Source organism: Podarcis pityusensis, assembly GCF_964106645.2.
Source record: "Podarcis pityusensis genome assembly, chromosome: 3".
Taxonomy (NCBI): domain Eukaryota; kingdom Metazoa; phylum Chordata; class Lepidosauria; order Squamata; family Lacertidae; genus Podarcis; species Podarcis pityusensis.
In genome coordinates, this window is record NC_138026.1 from 116,615,369 (window position 1) to 116,635,881 (window position 20,513).

Below are 20,513 nucleotides of genomic sequence, written 5' to 3' on the forward strand. Positions count from 1 at the left end.
CAGTCACTCTCAGCCTAGCCTACCTCACGGGGTTGTTGTGAAGATGAAGTGGGGATGAGAACTATCTAATTTATTACCTTATTGTTTATTACCTTATTGTTCTGCTCAGGCTTTCCTAGACCCAGAAAATTGGTCCCTGTTTTATACATTGATTTTTTTTATTTAAAAAAAACCAGCCACGATGGCTAGGCTCTTTCTCTGTGGTCAGATGCAGTCAAGCGTCTGGTTTCCAGTTGCTGGATATTACAGCAGAGGAGAGTGCTCTTATGCTCAAATCCTGCATACAGTTTTCATATTGGCACCTGGTTGGCCACTGGGAAAGCAGGATTCTAGACAGGATGGGCATTGTTCTGATCTAACAGGGTCTTCTTACCTGGTACTCAGAGTAATCAATCCACAACTTAGGATCTCTGATCTCAGTGTTGGACTTAACACTAACCAAACAGACTGGTAGGTATCTGTTCATTGTTAAGCTTTTTTTGGGAGGGGGGTCACAGATGCAGAAGTTAAGGGGCAGGGACTGAGGAATAAGCATGTGGTTATGGAAGTTCCAAGTGTCACACCCTGATGGATCTGGGGTCAGAGCCCAGATAAGGCGACCTGTTTGCCTTTGATCAAAACAGACAAGGAGAAAACAAAAGATCAAAATGCATTGTGCCGCTACTGTACAAACAAAAAGGTTCAGTGTGTACACCTGGCAGACACAGGACCGCCTTTGTCTGCAATGTCTCAGCCAAAACTCACCCTGAGCCAATGTAAAAAATGTGTCTATAACTGGCTTAGGTCACAGGAAAACTATCAAGAACATACCACCATATCCTCAAAACTGAATCGCCATGTTTTTGAGCTGATGCGTTACAAACCGGATTTGAAACCTACACTTTTTAAAAACTTGCATTCACTGAGTTGAACATGGTCTGAACACTCCTTTGCTTGAGATACTGGTTTATGAAGATGCCACCTTGGTAAATCCAGGTTGTAGGTTTTTGGCAGTGAACAAATCATACCTTGGCATCAGCCATGCTGGTTGGGGTCCAATCCTGCGTGAAAACCTCTTGATGTATCTGCCTACAATTCGCCAGGCTTATTCTACTCTAGATTATTATTATTTGTTGTTGTTGTTTATTCAACTATACCTGGAGGTCTCAGGGCGGTTCACAACAAGACCACAACATATCAAATCAAACCAAAAGCAGTAGCCCAATAACACCCCCTCTATAGGAGATAAGCTCCTATGCATATGAATTTAGGTAAAAAAAAGGTAAGGTAAAGGACCCCTGGATGGTTAAGTCCAGTCAAAGGCGACTATGGGGTTGTGGTGCTCATCTCTCTTTATAGGCTGAGGGAGCCGATGTTTGTCCACAGACAGCTTTCTGGGTCATGTGGGCAGCAAGACTAAGCAGCTAGTGGTGCATGGAGCACGATGACAAGTGCCAGGGCGCACTGAAACACTGTTTACCTTCCCACCACGGCAGTACCTATTTATCTACTTCCACTGGCATGCTTTCAAACTACAGTGGTACCTCTGGTTGTGAACGGGATCCATTCTGGAGCTCTGGTTGGATCCCGAGGTTTCCGCAACCAGAGGGACTGCTTCTGCGCACCCCTACTTCATGTTATAGCTAAGTTGTTGGTGAACACATTAAAAACACATTGTCAAACCCACATTTTGAATGTTTAATTGATGAGCTGATGAGTTTGGCTCACTGAGATCACTGAGACGTCTAGTACAAGTGCAGCCTTGACTCGCTTCTCCAAGTGAAGATCTGTCTTAGTTTTCATCAGGAAATCAGGGGTGAACGTTTGTCCTCGCAGATCCGAGCTCTTCAGCAGCAACATCAAGCCTTGCAGCATTTGCGATTTGGACCACAATAGCCACGTATTTGCCCCTCGGGGCATGGAGCAGGTTTTATCACGCAGTAACCCCCCATCTCATCACAGGGGATAAGGTGCACCCCTGCAGAAAACAAACATATAATTTCAGTGTTTTTATCCAGAGTGTGAATTCAGAGCTGTGAGTAGTTTGGACACCAGGCAATGGGAATCCCTGTGGTTCTAAACTGCTACAGTTTTGCCCCCACACTTCAGTACACTTTTGCTGATTTTGTCTGCAGAACCGCATGTTACACTGTCCTGAAGGAGGCTGAGTTACGATTTAGTCAGAAATAAATGAGATTGATTTCTGTGGCACCTACTTCAAATCATGTGTGCTTAGGACCAAAGAATCTTAATTCTTGCAGTGCATTGCAGCACTGACATAGCATTAAACAAAAAAGTGCCTTCTATTTGGCCAAACCCCCTTCCATTAAAGAATTAATCGGCACCCCTTAACTCCCCAGTCTGAGCTGCCCTCTTACCTGTGAAAACTTGGAAGAGCACAACAACCATAGCAAAGAAAATGTGGAAGAACTTCATGGCCCAAGTTTTCTCTGAGATCTCAAGACATCTGGCGAGAAGCAGCTTCAAGACAAAGTGACGGTGGATCTGGATACAAATTGAAGATCCCCTCTATATACAGGTATAGGAATTTAGAGATAAAGGAGTGTTGAAATGAGGGCACTCAAGGCTGTTTGCCATGCTGAGCTTGCACAATTCGTTATCAGCAAAGTTGCCCCAATCCATTTCAACATGGACTCCACACTGAGAAAGAGCAAGAACTGGTCCTGTTTTGATGAAAAGATTGCAACTTGTCCAGCCTGAGGTAGACAAATTACTTAGATAATTGAGGGAGATGACTTGTCATCTTATCTCTTAGATCACCTTGAGGGAAGGTGAAGGTGTCAGAACAGTATTGGAACATCACTAGACTCCACTCTCCCTTCCTGTGGTTTCCATCAAGTGGGGCTCAGTACAGGTAAAGGTAAAGGACCCCTGGAAGGTTAAGTCCAGTCAAAAGCAACTATGGGCCTAGGGAGCCAGCGTTTGTCCATAGACAGCTTTCCGGGTCATGTGGCCCTCATGACTAAACCACTTTTGGCACAACGGAACACAGTGGAGGAAACCAGAGCAGCGCACGGAAATGCCGTTTACCTTCCCGCCACAGCGATACCTATTTATCTACTTGCACTGGCATGCTTTCGAATTGCTAGGTTGGCAGGAGCTGGGACAGAGCAACGGGAGCTCACTCCGTTGCTGGGATTCGAACCGCTGACCTTCTGATCGGCAAGCCCAAGAGGCTCAGTGGTTTAGACCACAGCGCCATCCGCGTCCCCTGGGGCTCAGTACAAACTCCTACATAACTCCTTAAAAAATCATTAATTCACAGCTCATGAATAACCAGTTGCTGAAAAGCCAAAGAAGCGGGGAGTACTCTTGTGCTTGATTCCTGTTTCCCCAGGCATCTGGTTGGCTGCTGTGAGAACAGGATGCTGGACTAGATGGGCCGTGGGCCAGATCCAGCAGGCTCATATCTTACTTTTCTATAAACAGCTGAAACAGATTAGAGGGCTGCAATTTCATTCACAGTACAGAATGTAAAGCCAAGAGAATGGAAAATAAATATATTATAGTGCAGCCTGCACCATGTTGCCCTATGAAGTGCACTTGTTCACTGTACCAGCCAGTCAGCCAGTCTTGGCCATCTCTCTGATTCCACCCCCCATTCCCAACCAGCCACCCCCAATTTCTGTGATTGACTTAGCCAGCCACCATGGCCATTGAGCATGCATGTTTCTTGCTGGGAAGTTTTGGGCTCCCCTCCATTAGGAGTATTTTATAATGATTTGCCATTCGGTGTGAAGGCAACCACAGAACCTCAGAGTATGCATCACACACTTCCGCCCCTTTGCCAAACTTCCCTGGGGTGCCCATGGTTGCCGCGTCAGATCTCTTTCCTGACATGTGGGGAAGAACATAGCTCAATGGTAGAACACATCCATTGCATGCAAAAGGTCCTCAGTCCAATCCCTAATATGTCCAGGTAAGGGTGGGAAAGACCCCCACTGGGAACCCTTGAGAGCCTCTGAAGGGGATTGTTGGCAATACAGTCCTACCATGGAAGTCAAATAGAATCCGTTCCAGAAGTCCGTTCAACTTCCAAAATGTTCGAAAACCAAAATGCGGCTTTAATTAAGTTTTAATTAAGTTTATTTAAAAGTTCATTTAAAAGAAAAAAAACGCATCCAGAGCATGGCGTTCTGCCTGCTCTCATTAATCTTAGTTGCTCAGTCTGACTCATTGTCCTCCGCCAACAGAAAGAACGCCAAAATCCTGCCTTTCATCTCCTTCCCTTCCATTGATCTTTGAACTTCTCCAATCTCCTCATTCGAGGACTGCACGTTTTGCCTAGCTCTTCCCCAGAAGACTCAGCCTCTGATACTGGCTTATCTGCTGGTTGCCTGGCAACGCTTTGGCCGACTTCCAACTCTTCCTCTCCTTGGGAGCTAATAGTGACTTGCCTGGGAAGAAGGCAGCCTGGGCTGTCTTCTCTAAACTCAGACAGTTCTCAGCTGAAGAGTCGGCTCCTTGCTCAATTTCTGAGGCCAACTCTTCCGCTGCAGTGTGGGGGAGGGCACATTCCTGACACTTTTGGGTTTGCAGTGTTTGGGAGCCAAATAGTTTGGGAACTAACCTGTTCCAAAACCAAAGTATGATTGTACTGAGCTTTAATAGTCTGAAAATAAGGCAGCTTCCATGTCCCACACAACCTGAGAAGAAGAGGAAAAGGGCTTTGCTGCAACTGCCCTGGTTGGCCTGAAAAATCAGGATTGCTGTATTTTGAAGCTCAGTACACTGCACCTTTCACCTGCTGGTGTGAACACATGGACCCATCAACCTCCGGATGCATTGGGTGATTTAATGATAACCCCTTTAGTTGGCCCAGCTTGCAGCAAGGGTCAAGGTGGAGTTTTATGGCCATCATTTTAAAGTCTGGTCAGGTAACATGCCAGGCATGCAGGCAGAGTGTGATCTGTGGTGCAAGAAGAGTCTTGCAAGTGTGCAGAAATGTTCCATTCAGCCACAAAATGTCGGTGGGTCTACTAATTTTCTTATGAGAAAGGAAGGAAACATCTGCCACCAATGCAGTAAAAATCAACTGGTTTGAAAGACAGTAGATGGGCTCCAGCTTCTGACACTTTGGGGCAGCTCATGGGTAGGGAAACTTTGTGTCTTGAAGATACTGCTGAACTATTTATTGGGGTGCACATAGGCTCTATGTGGGGGCTGAATAATGAGGCGCATTAGGGTAATTCAGAGATCTCAGCCCTTCAGTTTCATGTGTGATGTCAAGAACTCCACAAGACACCTGGAATATGGTGCCCACTTCTGGGCACCACAATTTAAGAAGGATGTTGATAAGCTGGAATGTGTGCAGAGGAGGGCAACTACGGTCATACCTCGAATTGAATGTGTTTCAGGTTGCACGCTTTTGGGTTGCGCTCCGTGGCAACCTGGAAGTAACGGAGTGCTTTAACTTCCGGGTTTTGCCGTTCGCACATGCACAGACGCTCAAATTCACAGAAGACGCACATGCATGGAAACGGCGGAACGCAACCTGTGCACGCACAGATGCGCCGTCGCATCTTACTTTCCATTCAGGATGCAAACGGGGCTCCGGAATGGATAATAATAATAATAATAATAATAATAATTTTTATTTATACCCCGCCCTCCCCAGCCAAGGCCGGGCTCAGGGCAGCTAACAAGCAATAATAAAAACAAGTTGAATGAATACAACTTAAAAACAAAATTAAAATATAACATTAAAATATTGAAACATTAAAATATTAAAATGTAGCCTCATCGCAGGAGGAGAAAGGAAAAGAAAAAAGAAAGAGAGGGAGGGAATCAAATTGGCTCCAAGCCAAAGGCCAGGTGGAACAACTCTGTCTTACAGGCCCTGCGGAAAGAAATCAGATCCTGCAGGGCCCTGGTCTCATGAGGCGGAGCGTTCCACCAGGCCGGAGCCAGAGTTGAAAAGGCCCTGGCTCTGGCTGAAGCTAATGTAATTTCCTTAGGGCCCGGGACCACTAGGGTGTTGCTATTTATGGACCTTGAGGCTCTTCGTGGGGCATACCGGGAGAGGCGGTCCCATAGGTACGAGGGTCCTAGGCCGTGAAGGGCTTTAAAGGTCAAAACCAGTGCCTTAAATCTGACTCTGTACTCCTCCGGGAGCCAGTGCAGCTGGAAAAGCACTGGGTGAATATGCTCCCATAGCAGAGACCCCGTGAGGAGCCTCGCTGCAGCATTCTGCACCCACTGGAGTTTCTGGGACAGCTTCAAGGGCAGCCCCGCGTAGAGCTTTGCATCCTGAGGTACCACTGTAGAGTGATCAAGGGTCTAGAAGCCAAACCTGATGAGGAACCCTTGAAAGAACTGGAAATGTTTAGCCTGGAAAAAGAAGACTGAGAGGAGTTATGATAGGCATCTTCAAATATTTGAAGGGCTGTCACATGGTGGATGGAGCAAGCTTGTTTTCTCCTGCTCTGAAAGGCTGGACTTGAATCAATGGTTTCAAGTTGCAGTTGCAGGTTCTGATTAGACATAAGGAAAAGCTTTTTGACATTAAGAGCTGTTCAACTGTGGAACAGTCTCCCTTGGGAGGTGGTGGAGTCTCCTTCCCTGGAGGTTTTTTAAGCAAAGGTTGGATAGCCATCTGTCATGGGTGCTTTAGCTGAGATTCCTGCATTGCAAGGGGTTAGGCTAGATGACCCTTGGGCCCCTTCCAACATGAAGATGCTATGATTCCGTGTTTTAAGGTCTCTATCACTAAGCTGTGGCCCTGGTGGAAGAGAAATTAATGGAATGCTAGCCTGCTCTTTCTCTTGGACCTTTCATTGGCTTTTGACACTGTGCACCCTATGTGGTATTCAATGCTAGTCCTACTCAGAGTAGACCCATTGAAGCTGAAAGGTATGACTGACTTAGGCCCATTAACTTCCATGGGTCTGCTCTGATTAGGACTTGGTTGAAAACAACCCTATATTGTATTGCCTCTGAGTGGGTTCTCAATAGTTCAGTTCCTACCTGAGAGACCAGGAAGTGGTGTTGGAGCTCCTGGCTGACCCTGTGGCACTTATGCTGCAGGGTCATGCAAGATGCCCATCTCACATGGATGTCAACATCCAGGGCAGGGCAAACCACTGGGCAGAATGATGCCAATCTCTGGATGGTTTGAAGTAGGGTTTCAGATTCCTAACTTTTTAGCAAGAGGAGCAACAAAATGAATCTCCTCTCCTAATACTGCTCGGATTAAGAAAGCAGAGTGGGTAGGTAAACAGGAGTGATTTTGTGTGTGCGTGTGTGTAGGAGGACTATGGGATCCATTCAGTTTTGGGACTCGGGATGCTTTAATTCTGAGTGCATGTGTTTTCTGCCAGGCTATTGTAAAAACCAAAAAGCACCAATTTCACCAAAGCCTGAAGTCTCTCAACCCCTGCTGTAAATAGGTGGTTTATCTAGCCAAGACAGTGGAGTTCAACCTTTTCTGGATAGATTTGATCCCTCTCTAAAGGATCAGGCGCACACCCCGGGGATCATTTTGGATCCAGCTCAGTCACTGGAGGCACAAGCTGAGGGTGGTGTACTGTACTAGCTCTGGTTCTTTTTTGAGGAGCTAGCCTGGCTATGATTACACACACTCTAGGTATCTCCTTGTGCTGGTCCCAAGGGTTATCTGTGCGGTGAGGTCTGAGTCCAGTCCGAGGTCAAGGGTGCGGTATGGAGATTGTCCGGCAAAGCTGAAGCTGGGTTCAAGGCAGGGAGTTGGGTGAGGTCAGGAACTCTGGCAGAAGAGCAGGACAGGGTGCAGGCAGGAACAGTTTACCAACAATGTTGCTCCCGCAACCTGGGACTGGGGCTGGCTTTTACCTGCCCCGAGGCATAGGGCGGCCCCAGTCTACAGGTGACTCGCCTCTCCTGGCCTGGAGGCGAGCAGTCCTCCTGCGAGAACTTAGTTCCCTCAGCCTCTCTGCCCTGAGCCTCTGCAGCTCAGGAGAGGCTGGAGGGTTACCAGACCCAGAGGCAACCTCAGCTTCCTCTGACGGGGCTGAGAGTGGAGCACCTGCAGGCAGTGGGTCCTCCATCACCTCAGGAGCCAGAGCAGACTCAGCTGGTGCCTGCAGCTGAGGATCCAGCACAGGTGAAGACCCTTCAGGCTCAAGCCCCAGCCCTGGCTCAGCTGGTTCTGGAGGCAGGGACTCCTGTGCAGGCTGGGATACCTCAGGTTCAGCCTCTGAGTCTGAATCCCAGGCCATCACACTCCTGGTCAGACTACTGCTATGTGTTACACATGGCTGCCTTTGAAGACTGTTTGAAGACTGAAATGTCAGCTGATCGGAAATGCAGCTGCAAACTTTCTAAGCATAGCAAAAGCCACCAGGAGCTTGAGAAACTTCAGAACTGAGCAGGGAGCACCAGGAACATCCAACAGTATCCTTGGGACCGAATCCTATCTTGCAATGAACACTTCAGCTGCTTATTTCTGACAGGCATTTAATGAGCGGAATGCAATGCTTTTAACAATTTCTGCCTTAGCATATATCGAGCACTCTTTGTTTTCCCCCGTGTGAAGTTCGGTTTCTCTTATCCACGGTTACGCATCTGAGTCTAACTTTTTGCAGCACTTTCTCTTCTCGCCACATTCAAATGGAAGTACTTCATTGCTGGGGCAGTGTGAACTCTTATGGACGCAAAAGCCTCTCATCCTCTCACAAGCCTTGCCCTCTGGAAGAAATAGAGAACCAAATGGTTAGTGGGGCCTCCGTGTGGAAGGTTAAAAGAAAAAAACGCCATGCTCACATGATTAAGCCTAGGGCTAATCAGCTAAGCTTGGCTGGGGAGGGAAGGAGATTCCTGAGCAGCAAAGTGAGATGTTTCTTTTTGCAACAAGATCCATGTGGCTTGGCTCCTGCTTTTGCTAGCTAAGACCAGAGCCAGAGCGCCAGGCGGCAGCAGCAGGGGTGGGGGCCAGACACCCACAGGAAAAAAATGTGGGTGCCCAGGCCCCCAGGGCCCCCTGGAGTTGTTGCCTATGAATCAGGAGGTCATCTCCCCCTTCAGAAATGCAGGGCACCTGCCTTTCTGTATGACCTGGCTCATGGTTTCCTTCCTGCTAAATCTCCAGTTTCACTGCCTAACATGAAGTGCATTTGTCTTTGGCCGCTCTGCAAGGCCAGCTGATAGGCAGCACGGGCTCATGGCTTGCAAATCGGGCAGGCAGGAAGCAGCCATTTACTTTGGAGTAAAGTGGGGGCATTTCTCGTCCTGCGCCCCCAGCGCCGTCAGTGGCAAGGGCTTCAGAAACTGCCTGAGCACCTGGTGAGTGGGGATTCGCAATATATTGCCTGGTCAAAAATTATGAAACCGTTATCACAGTCTGGACTTCAAACCGACTTCAGATGATGTATCCATGCATCGCCCAGCCCTCTGATCCCACCCACTGCCATCTCTGCGCCCACCCCCACCCCACCAATGAAATATTGCTCAGCAGCAGTTGATCCTGGGGTGATCCTGGTGGGATGAGCTTGCACACCTGGTTTCCCAACGCCCAAGCATTGCTGCTCCTTTTCAAGTTGTGTGTGGGGTAAGGCATGTGGAGCTCAGTGGGGTTTGGGCACAGTGGCAGGAATGTCAGATGGGCAAGGCTGGCAACATAAGGCCTGTTGAGGATTATGCATAATGGCCAAAGAATATACAAAATTCAGTCATTATGAGGCCTGCAGGGGGGTTGTATATATTGACCAGGAATTGTGCACAATTCCCTCTTCGCAGAAGCAGTACATGTACATTGTCCACGAGACATGGTGACTGTGCACAATGTCTGGTTATTGTCCAAATTAACCACTCAATTTATATTTCCCTGAACATTGCATATATATGGATTGTATATCTAATCAAGATATACTCATTGAAGATTAACAAACAGAAGTTGTCCTGGTTTCTGGTTTCAGGTTTGATCCCAGAATGTCCTGCTTTTCCTCGAGACATACCTATTTTCATCAGAGAAATGTTGGAGGTTATGGAGCTATGTGACACCCAAGCAAGCAAGATAAGTAACTATACAATCTTGAGAAGACATCTGAAGGCAGCCCTCTATAGGGAAGTTTTAAAAATGTTTTGTTGTGTTTTTATATATGTAGGAAGCCGCCCGGAGTGGCTAAGGAAACCCCATCCAATGAGCTGCGTATGGGGAGGGATTTGGATTAGCTGACTCTTGGGTCCCTTCTAATTCTACAATTCTATGATTCTTATTCTTATTAGTATTAGCGAATAGGGAGTCCCTTTTTTCATCAGATAAATTTTGGAGGGTATGACATAAGCTCATAGATTCCAGTGAGTAATAGAGAGAGAGAGAGAGAGAGAGAGAGAGAGAGAGAGAGAGTTATCACTCACTCACTTGCTCAACATTCCTTTTGCACTTAATCGATCTGAGCAACTTCATAAATCCCTGCATATTTTACATAAACTATACCATTCAGTACATCCATCATAACTTATTTACACTGTTGAATTTATCTTAATGCTGCCAACGTTTTCAAATGTACACAATTCCCCCCCCCAATACTGTATATTCAATAAACATTTTCCAATCTTCTTTAAACGAATGTTCTTCTTGTTCTCTTATTTTATAAGTTGGAGCTGCAAGCTGTGCATGTCCCATCAATTTAAGTTGCCATTCTTCTTTGGTTGGGACCTCACTTGTTTTCCATTTGGGGCTAACAAAACACAGCCCGCAGTAGTGGCATACATAAATAACCTTTTTTGACACCTGGGAATTTCAGTCTGAATTATCCCCAACTGAAAGAACTCTAGTTTTATTGGGAAAGTAATTTAGAAAAAAATAAATTCAATTCATTATGGATCATTTCCCAATACTCTTTTACCCTTTTACAAGTCTACCATATACGAAATACTTTTAAAAAATCTGAGCCTTTTTTTTTCTTTTTCTTTTTACCTTGTTCAGCCTGGCTGGCCAGGGCCAGCAACAGCAAAGGAAGAAGAAAAAGGGAGAGGAACCTCATGGTTGAAGCTCCCTCTGATAACTCGAGGCTGCTGCAGAAAGGACACTGACCGGTGATGAATCAAGCTGAGAAGTTCCAGTTATTTATACAAGTGTGTGATAATAATAAAATAAAGGTCTCTGCTTTGCAGTGGGGCACCTGCAAGGTGTAGGCAATCGCTATCCTTTAGAACATCCCCAGCATCAATCTTCTGCCCACCCTTTCCCCCTAAATTAACCTAGTTAATTGTGCTGAATATTCCTCGTAGGAGTTGCCTGGTACACCTCGCGAACTATCTGTACTATCTGTACTAACTTGTCCTATCATTATCTCTCCTGTAACCTAGTCCTACTCAGAGTACACCCATGGAAATAAATAACCCTAATGTGCCTTCAGTAGCATTAAATACCACTCTCAATGACCTATGGACAACCAAAAGGTAAAGGTAAAGGGACCCCTGACCATTAGGTCCAGTCGTGACCGACTCTGGGGTTGTGGCGGTCATCTCGCTTTATTGGCCAAGGGAGCCAGTGTACAGCTTCTGGGTCATGTGGCCAGCATGACTAAGCCGCTTCTGGCAAACCAGAGCAGTACACGGAAACACCGTTTACCTTCCCGCTGGAGCGGTACCTATTTATCTACTTGCACTTCATGCTTTCGAACTGCTAGGTTGGCAGGAACTGGGACCGAGCAACGGGATCTCACCCCGTTGCGGGGATTCGAACCTCTGACCTTCTGATCGCCAAGCCCTAGGCTCTGTGGTTTAACCCACAGTGCCAAGTGGCTCCTTATAATCAGTGCCAGTTAGGTCATAGCTCCAGTCCAGGTTGAGTTCAGTCTATACCACCCGTGTTCACATAAACCAAGCAAAACCCAAGCTCTGCCTGGGTGCATGAAAAGCATTGGCTGCAGTTATCTGCTCCTGGGAATCGGTGAAGAGGGCTTCAGTCAAGAGGGATCTTGGAAATACCGGTATATGATGCGCTTCCACTGGAGGTGCGTCATATTAAGCTGTGGATGCTTTTTTTTAAAAATGAAAAAATACAATTTTGAATTTGATGGTTAATAAGTGTTTAATTAGATGATCATCTGAGCAGACTGATATTCACTTCATTGCCTGCTTTGAGGAATGGACTGATCTGGTCCACTTCCACAAGCAAAGATCCAGAAGAATCAGCATAGCCATCAGACATTCTCGCCCATGGATGTGGGCTGCTCACTGATATCACTCAAGGGCACAGCATTGTGCATTGAAGCCACAGTAAGCAGGAAGATTTTGACCAGATGGGCAGCATTTGGTGAGTTCCTCCTGGCAGAATCCCCCATTTCCTTTTACATTGATTATTGACCTGCATAAAAGAAAGAAGGAAATCTATAGTTGATGGCACTTTCATGAGTCTGGAGTCAGATTGCTCACCTTCAGGAGATGAGGGAGGATCATAGAATTATAGTGTTGGAAAGACTCAAAGGAACATTTAAGGAATCTGTAGCAGAAAGGAAGTGGACATGCAGTCCCAGCCCCAGAAGAGCTCTCAGAGGAATTTGCAATATCAATGCTGACATCCCCTGACCCATCCTGGATGTCAAGATGGGACACTGGCAGCCACTGACTTTGAGGAGTCCACCACACAAAGACCCAGGAGGTGTAGGAAATGGCTGAACCCTTAAATTGATGTAGTGTCTTGCAGGGAAAAAGGTGCTAACTATTCTTTTATCTTTAATTCTTATGTTTATAAGAATTTATACTTCCCACCCTGTGAAGTAGGTTAGGCTGAGAGGCAGTGACTGGCCAAAGGTGAGCTTCATGACAAAGTGGGAACTAGAACCTTGGTCTGCCAGGTCCTCCTCCAGAACTCTAACCACTACACCACACTGTTTCCTATTAGGCTGCTGTTGCTGCTACAACATAAAGCCCCCAGTTCAGCTTGTTCCTTAATGGAGCAGCTTTAGACCTGGGTTCCTCAGAGGGCAGCCTGTACCCTGTCTCTTCTTGCCCCCCGTTTTGCCTGGCCTTGCCATAGCACAGAGCCCACACACACCTTCTCCTGGACAGAAAGATGGTCACTGATTTAGATGGATGGGCGTGGAGAGGAAAGTCCTGATTTGACTGAAATTCTGGTCAATATCATCAATTTTTGATAGAATGGTCATGTTTAGAGGGACCTTATTTATTTATCTGCTGTATTTTTATCTCTTTCCCCAAAAATAAAAGGGGGGGGGGAACAAAGTAGCATTTCACTGGGACTTAAATAAAGCAATTTTTAAAAAGAAGAGAAAACAGCCCCTGATCTTAGACTTATAATCAAAAAAGGCAAGAAAAAAAATCTCTTTTCAATTTTTCTCCTTATACTTCTGTGCTTTTATCTTTTGAACTGCCCTGGGATATTTTGATGAAGAGTGGTATATAAGTCAAATAAATAATATAATTAAAATAGTTTTATATGAATAGTTTTATATGAAGTGATTAGAGAGATTTGTGCCCCAGTCTCCTTTGGGAAGAAGACCAGGATAAAGTTCAGTGAATCTACAGCTGGATGGAGAGCCAAATGTGACCTGGAGATTAACTCGTCCCACCCTTGCTCAATGCAGTGGCTTATGTACAATTTAAAAAACAAACAACAAAAAAACTAAACATGGCACAGCAAGGGAAAAGGGAAAGAAAAACCTGAACGCCTTACCAATTTCTAGACATTAATGGCCAGTTGACCCAGTTCAGGGCCAGGAGGTGCCTGATTCAGCTTGACCTCCAGCAAAAGCAGATGCCATGAGCCCTACTTCCTATCTCTTCCCAAGAGGCAGTCTGGTGGAGCGGTCCGTTAGAGGTCCATCTTTCCTGCACTGCTTGGTCATCTGTCATGGATGCTTTAGCTGAGATTCCTGCATTGCAGAGGTTGGAGTAGATGAGCCTTGGAGTCCCTCCGTGAGAAATATAGGTTGCTTTTTCAGAATAAATAATGCTTTTAATTATTGCTTTTTTGTAAAGGTCATAAGGCCATAAGGATGCAACAATTAGGGATTTTTTATCCGGGGGCCTTTTAACATAATTTGTATTTGGGGGTTATTTATAGGGTGTTATATCATTAGGAGCTTCTGGCTTAAGAACTCTAGCAAGAAGAACAGATGTTTGCATGCTTCAATAAGTTTGTGCTTGGAACCTAGACATGAAACCTGCTTTCACCTGTGACTAAAAACAACTTGTGGTTAAAAGTGCTTGTGAGGGAGTCTGACAAACAGGGGAATTTTAGGATTGTAATCAGGCGGTCGTGAAATCTGTGACCTCTGCGCACAGAGGAGGGGCTTGCGCTTGGACAAGGAATATATACATGTGTTCTGTTGAAAGGAGGTGTGCCTGCTTTGGTCACCCATCTTGCAAATATGTTTTTTTTTTGTGATCACTAAAATAAATTTATGCAGCTTCATCAAGTTTGCTCAGAATTAATTTCAAGGGTCCCATCTGAGACCTGTGTTTTTATATCTCACCCCTTCCTACTCTGCAATTCTATCATTCTATGATTCTAAGAAGATTTGTTCCCAGGGGCTGTGAGTAATCTGTGATTAAATACATGTGAAAACAGTAGTGATGCCCTTAGGCTGAGGGAACTGCTCCTGTTGTTGAGGAGCAGGGGAAGAAGTTTCATTTTTCTGTCATTTATATCTCACCTTTTCCTCCATGGAGGTCCTGGTGACTTTCTTACCTTCCTTATTCAGTCCTCACAACAACCCTGTGAGGTAGGTAAGGCTGAGAGTGAGTGATTGGCCCAAGGTCACCCAGTAAGCTTCGGGGCTAAGGTGGGAGTGGAAGGCTGGTCTCCCAAGTCCTAGTTGGACCCTCAAAGCACAACATCAGCCTGCCTCTCATACTTGAAAACGCTACTCCAATGCTCCAAATGAAACGTCGTCTGTCAAATTCCTGGTTTTGCTTTGCACAAGAGGTCATCTCAAATAATGGCAATTTACTCCCTCTCTTTTGCACAGGGTATCGTCATTTCTGTGGGGAAAGTGGCAGGATTTTGCGAGTTCCCCCAAGGTGCAAGCTGTACCTATGGATATTTGCCATGGACCTCTGTCGTGGTAATAAATTCAGCTGTCCAGGTAACTGATATCCATCGAGTTGGTGGTCCCACTCAGGTGGGAATGTTTGTTCATTCTTCATTCTGATTTTCTGATCTACACTCTGATCTTCACCAGAAGAAGCAGAAACAGGGCTTTGCTTCTGCTAAAGGAAATAGCGATCAATCACTTTATATATCAGAGTAGCTGATAATACACTATGAGCATGTTAACTTTATTTGTAGAAGTACAAAGTTGGATTCAGTTCCGATGCAGCACTTCTAGGTTCTGCATCTTCTTTTAAGCATTAGAGCCTCAAGGTTTTCATCTGTCCACAGGGAATTGTTCATATGGATGCTAACCGTGCAGACTGCACTTGCTATGGGGCAGTAAAAATTGGCGTCTCTGATCTAACTCTTCAAAGAGATCAAAATGTAGTAGATAAATAAATAAGGTGCCTCTAAACTTGACCAAAATGATGATGACGTTGACCAGAGCTTCAGTCAAATCAGGACTTTCCATGCCTATCCATCTAAATCAGTGACCATCTTGCTGTCTAGGAGAAGATGTCTCCTGTGCTCTCAACTATGACAAGGTCCATCACGCACCTCCTGGCCCTGAACTGGGCCAGCTGGCCATGACTGTCTAGAAAATGGTAAGGAGTTCTGAAAAACACCCCTTCAGAAAATTCTTAGTCCTTCTCAGGGTATACCCATGGAAATCCATAAACCATATGTGCATTCAGCAGCATTAAATACCACTCTCAATGACCTATGGGCACCCACAAGGCAGTGGCTCCTGAATAATCAGCTCCAGTTAGGTAATGGCTCCAGTCTGGGTTGAGTTCAGCCTATCCCACCCGTGTTCACAATAACCAACTTGGCAGTGAAACCCAAGCTCTGCCTGGATGCATGGAAAGCATTGGCTGCAGTTATCTCCTCCTGGGACTCGGTATTATCAAATGCATACCTACTGTTTCACTAAAGAACTTTTGACTTTGTGCTCAATGCGGCGGCATTTTAATTTCATTTTAATTTCAACGGTGCGTTTTAATTTCATCACTTCCAGTTCAAATTCATTTAGAAAAATGGTTTAAAAAATAATGTTTATTGTCATTAATTGTCGGCATTTTCTTTGACAAACTACTTCGTACTGGCGTTTTCCAGCACGCGATTTTAATTTTCCATTTCCGCAAAAACGTGCCTAGAGCACATGCTATGAATTCCATGAACTACATCCCCCCCCCCCACTTAACAACGAATGCTAAGCGAGAAACACTGCGGGCAGGCACTGGGCGAGGGGTCTGTGAAGTAGGAGGTTGCAGGCAGGCAAAGGGCAGTGGCGGGGCGTGGTCGGCCTCGTCCAATGGTGCGGAGGTTAATTTGGGGGATAAACTAAATTTGGGCGTGCTGGGTGGATCTTTGCACCCCGGTGGCGCATATGCTAAAGATGGCCCTGGAAAGAGCTCTTCAACTGCGGACTTTTCCTCCTTGGAGGTTTTGAAGCACAGTTTGGATGGCCATGTGTCATGGATGCTTTAGCTGAGATTCCTGCATTGCAGGGGTTGGAGAAGATGAGGTCCCTTCCAACTCTGCATTTCTATCATTCTATCATACTAAGACGACTTGTTCCCACTGAATAATGTGATCTGCGATTAAATACATGTGGAAACAGGAGTGCTGCTTTTCAGATGAGGGACCTGCTCCTGTTGTTGATGAGCAGGGGAAGCAGTGCCATTTTTCTGGAAAGAAGCAGATGAGGTTCCTTCCTCCACCAGGAATTGCTCTTGCTAGGATACAGCAGATTACGTGCCTCTCTGCACAGGGACTTGTTCCTGCTGGGAAGGTGCAGCCAAGGTGTCCTTTTCTCAGGAACTCTTCCCGATTTTAAGCAAGAGGAGATGCCATTGCAATCTGTTTTAGCACCTGCTGTTCTTGTACTGAAAGAGTCACAATGCCTGGAAGTACATCAAGTATACATGCTTCTAGTCTTAATTAAACTGTTGCAATCGACATTATTCAAACCCCATTGCAAATCAGGTTTACTCTCAAGATTTAAGGACTTTCGGCTGTTTACAATGTGCAAATCAAGCCAAAGCAGTTGAAAGAGTACAACACAACAGATGCTTCAAATGGTTCCCCCCCCCCATTCAACTGAAAATGCCTGAGTTGCCTTTTGTTTCCCTCTTCCCTCCCTGTTCTTTCCTCCTTGTGTGCCATTTCTTTTTAAAATGAGATTGCACATACGCCACTTGGGGAGGCTTTTTTCCTGAAAAACAGGGTACAAATTATATAAACAATTTAACACTTTTGGGAAATGATATATAATGAATTGAAGAAAATGTTGAAATATACATTTGTTAAGAAACCAGAAGCATTTTTACTAGGAATCACAGGTAATGAGATAAATAGGAAAGAAAAGAAGTTATTTCTATATGCAGTGACAGCAGCAAGAATATTAATGGCCCAGAAATGGAAACAAGAGGAGCTACCTACGATAGAAGAATGGAGAATGAAAATGATGGACTATGCAGAACTCGATAGACTGACAGGAAGGATCCGAAATCGACAAGACCAGAGATTTACAGAAGATTGGAAGAAATTTACAGAGTATATGCAAAAATTAAATGATAATCAGATAACGTTTGTAAGTTTTAATGAAGCTCTGTGAGAAGGAACGTTAGAATATTATTAAAAAGAAGGTTTAATATATAATAAAAATACAAGTATAATGTTAGGAATGTGGAAGAAGTAAAGTTATGAAGGAATTTCAGACAGGCTAAGGGAAGTCCAAAAAGAGAAATGTAATGTAATTAAGATGTATGAACCGTATAATTTTTTATTGGAAAATGAATAAAAAAATATTATAAATTATATAAACAATTTAACAATTTAATAATAAATAAGGTTTCCATTACCAGGTGTCTTGTCACATCTTCTGATTTTGTTGACCAACTAAGAGAATAGAGACTTGGGCCCCTTTCTCATTTCTGCATTTTTATTTTTATTTTACATCTGTTGTTCTCGTTTGTGTTTATTTATTATGGATGATGGAACATAATCATTAATTTGTATGTGGGGGGGGTTTGGGGGGGAATCGCAAAATAGGGGAGGAGCTCATAAAAATACAAGCATCACAGAAGCAAGCATATTAAGCAAAAATGAATCCAAAACTGTGCAGACCAGAAGAAAAGCAAATGGAAAATGTAAGGAGTATGGGTTGCTCGTGCGTAAGTTGCCGCCTCTCCTGGCTATGTTGCCTTGTTTAAACCTTTCTGTCTGGACAGCCCTTCACTTCGTGGCTGCCTCAGTCGCTAGCAGAATCCATCAGTGGGTGTTTCTTAAACCTTTTCCAACATAAAAGTTGTTTGACGCCAAGTCTCCTCCTACTCTCCCTGCGCGGAAGCCTTCTGCGCAGGGAGGGCGTGGGTAGCGGAGGACCCGAGCTCTCCCCGCTGGTGTCTGGTGAAGAGTCCTGGAGCCCTCTCGCCGATTCCCCCATCTGCCCCCCTTTATCTCTGGCGTTGCACTGATTTGCTTCCCCATCTGCTGAGCTGCCTCTCTCCCTGCTGGGCCCTTCTCCAGCATCATTTGAGAGCCTCCCCTCCGCCTCTAGCTCCGATGTCAGTTCCCTGACAGAAAAGTTTCTTTCTTTGTAGGTACAGCGGTACCTTGGTTCTAAAACGCCTTTGTACTCAAACAACTTGGAACCCAAACGCTGCAAACCCAGAAGTACCGTATTTTTCGCCCTATAGGACGCACCGGCCCATAGGACACACCTAGATTTGGGGGGGGATAAAGGGAAAAAAATTTATTTTCCCCCTCCCAGGCGCGGAGCTGGGGCGGGGGAAGCCCGAGCTTCCTCCGACCCCAGCCCCCAGAACGGGACCCAGAGCCATGCCGAAGCTGCGTGCAGCTTTGGCATCGCTCTGGGAGATTGCGGGGCTGGGGGAGGGGGAAGCCCTCCGCCAGCCTCCAAACCAAGTCGGGAGAGAGCGGGATGGCGCGCTGCGCCTCCCCGCTGTCCCCCGAGTTTGCGGGGCTGGCGACGGGGAGGAGCAGGCTTCTCCCCCTCCCCGCCAGCCTTCTAACCAAGTCGGGGGACAGCGGGATGGCGGCGTTCCGCCTCCCCGCTGTCCCCCGAGCTTGTGGGGCTGGCGGTGGGGCTCTCCTGAAGCCTGGAGAGCGAGAGGGGTCGGTGCGCACCGACCCCTCTCGCTCTCCAGGCTTCAGCGAAAGCCTGCTTTCGCCCCATAGGACGCACACACATTTCCCCTTCATTTTTGGAGGGGGGAAAGTGCGTCCTATAGGGCGGAAAATATGGTAAGTGTTCCAGTTTGCGAACCTTTTTCAGAAGCCAAAGGTGCTCCGTTTTGAGTGTTATGCTTCCGTTTTGAGTGCTGCACTTCCGTTTTGAGTGTTACACTGAGGTCTGTCTGTTTTTGCTATTTACTTTGTGTGTTTGTTTTTACGGCTCTTTTTGTTTTGTTTTTGTGACTGTGTGTAACCCAGTTCAGCTACTGATTGACTCTTTGTGTGACTGCAGTACATTGTTTATTGCTTTCATATTATGGATCAACTGTCTAGTTCGATAGTAAAAATCACATTAAATTGCTCTTTCTGGGGTTGTTTTTAGAAGTCTGGAATAGATTAATCCATTTTGCATTACTTTCTATGGAAAAGTGTGCCTTGGTTTTGGAACGCTTTGGTTTTGGAATGGACTTCCGGAATGGATTAAGTTTGAGAACCAAAGTACCACTGTACTGCAATTGTGCTTGCATCAGACTGCATTAAAGCAATTCTCCTAAACAACATTCCTCTTCCTTTCCATCCAGGTGCCGTGAACGTGGCAGCTGATTCAGTGAGCTGACGGGAAATCTGTTAATTGATATGGAATGGGAAAAACCGCACCCAAAGTACAGCACACGTTGTGATTGTTTGAGAAAGGATGTTCTCCAGGTAAATCCTAGGAAGTTCTCCAAGATGAATAAATTGCCTACAATGAGTTAAGAAAAAAGGGGCCTGGATGGTTCAAATGCTGACAATTGCAGAAAATACCTGCTTGCAGCATTTCCTTCTCAGATGCACAAATGTGTGTTTCAGCATCTTTTTGGCACGGCAACACTATAAGTGGAGAGAACCTCCTTGTTCCATTGAAACTTGACTTCCTTCTGCCTTAGAGTGCCTTCCCTTTGGCAGAGAGCTCAGAGGAAACTGTAGCCATGAGGTTCCTTTACCTGAGCTTTGCTCTGGTCTTCATCCTCTTCCACGTTGTTGCAGGCAAGAGGGCAGCTCAATCTTGTGGGGGGGGGGAGGGAGGGAAACATCTGCTGCAAATGCAGAAGGTCTCAGGTTGAGTCCCAGGTATTTTCCCGATCGGCAACCCTGAAGAACTGTTGTGTGTCAGTGTAGACCATTCTCTCTTTTCTGTAGTATAATTCTTTATAATTTCCCCCCAGACATATTCACAATGATAATCCTATCAAATAGTCACATTGTTTCATAAATTGACTTTTCGCCCCCA

General features: G+C 45.7%; 1 long non-coding RNA gene across 1 annotated transcript; it reads right to left on the minus strand.

Moving 5' to 3' along the window:
- Positions 1 to 8,416: 8,416 nt before the first annotated feature.
- On the minus strand, positions 8,417 to 11,123 carry LOC308473062. Its single transcript, XR_013983884.1, has 2 exons — positions 10,895 to 11,123; positions 8,417 to 8,664 (listed from the first exon to the last, which is right to left on the minus strand). It is a non-coding gene; the product is annotated as an uncharacterized lncRNA (long non-coding RNA).
- Between the last annotated feature and the right edge of the window lie 9,390 nt (positions 11,124 to 20,513).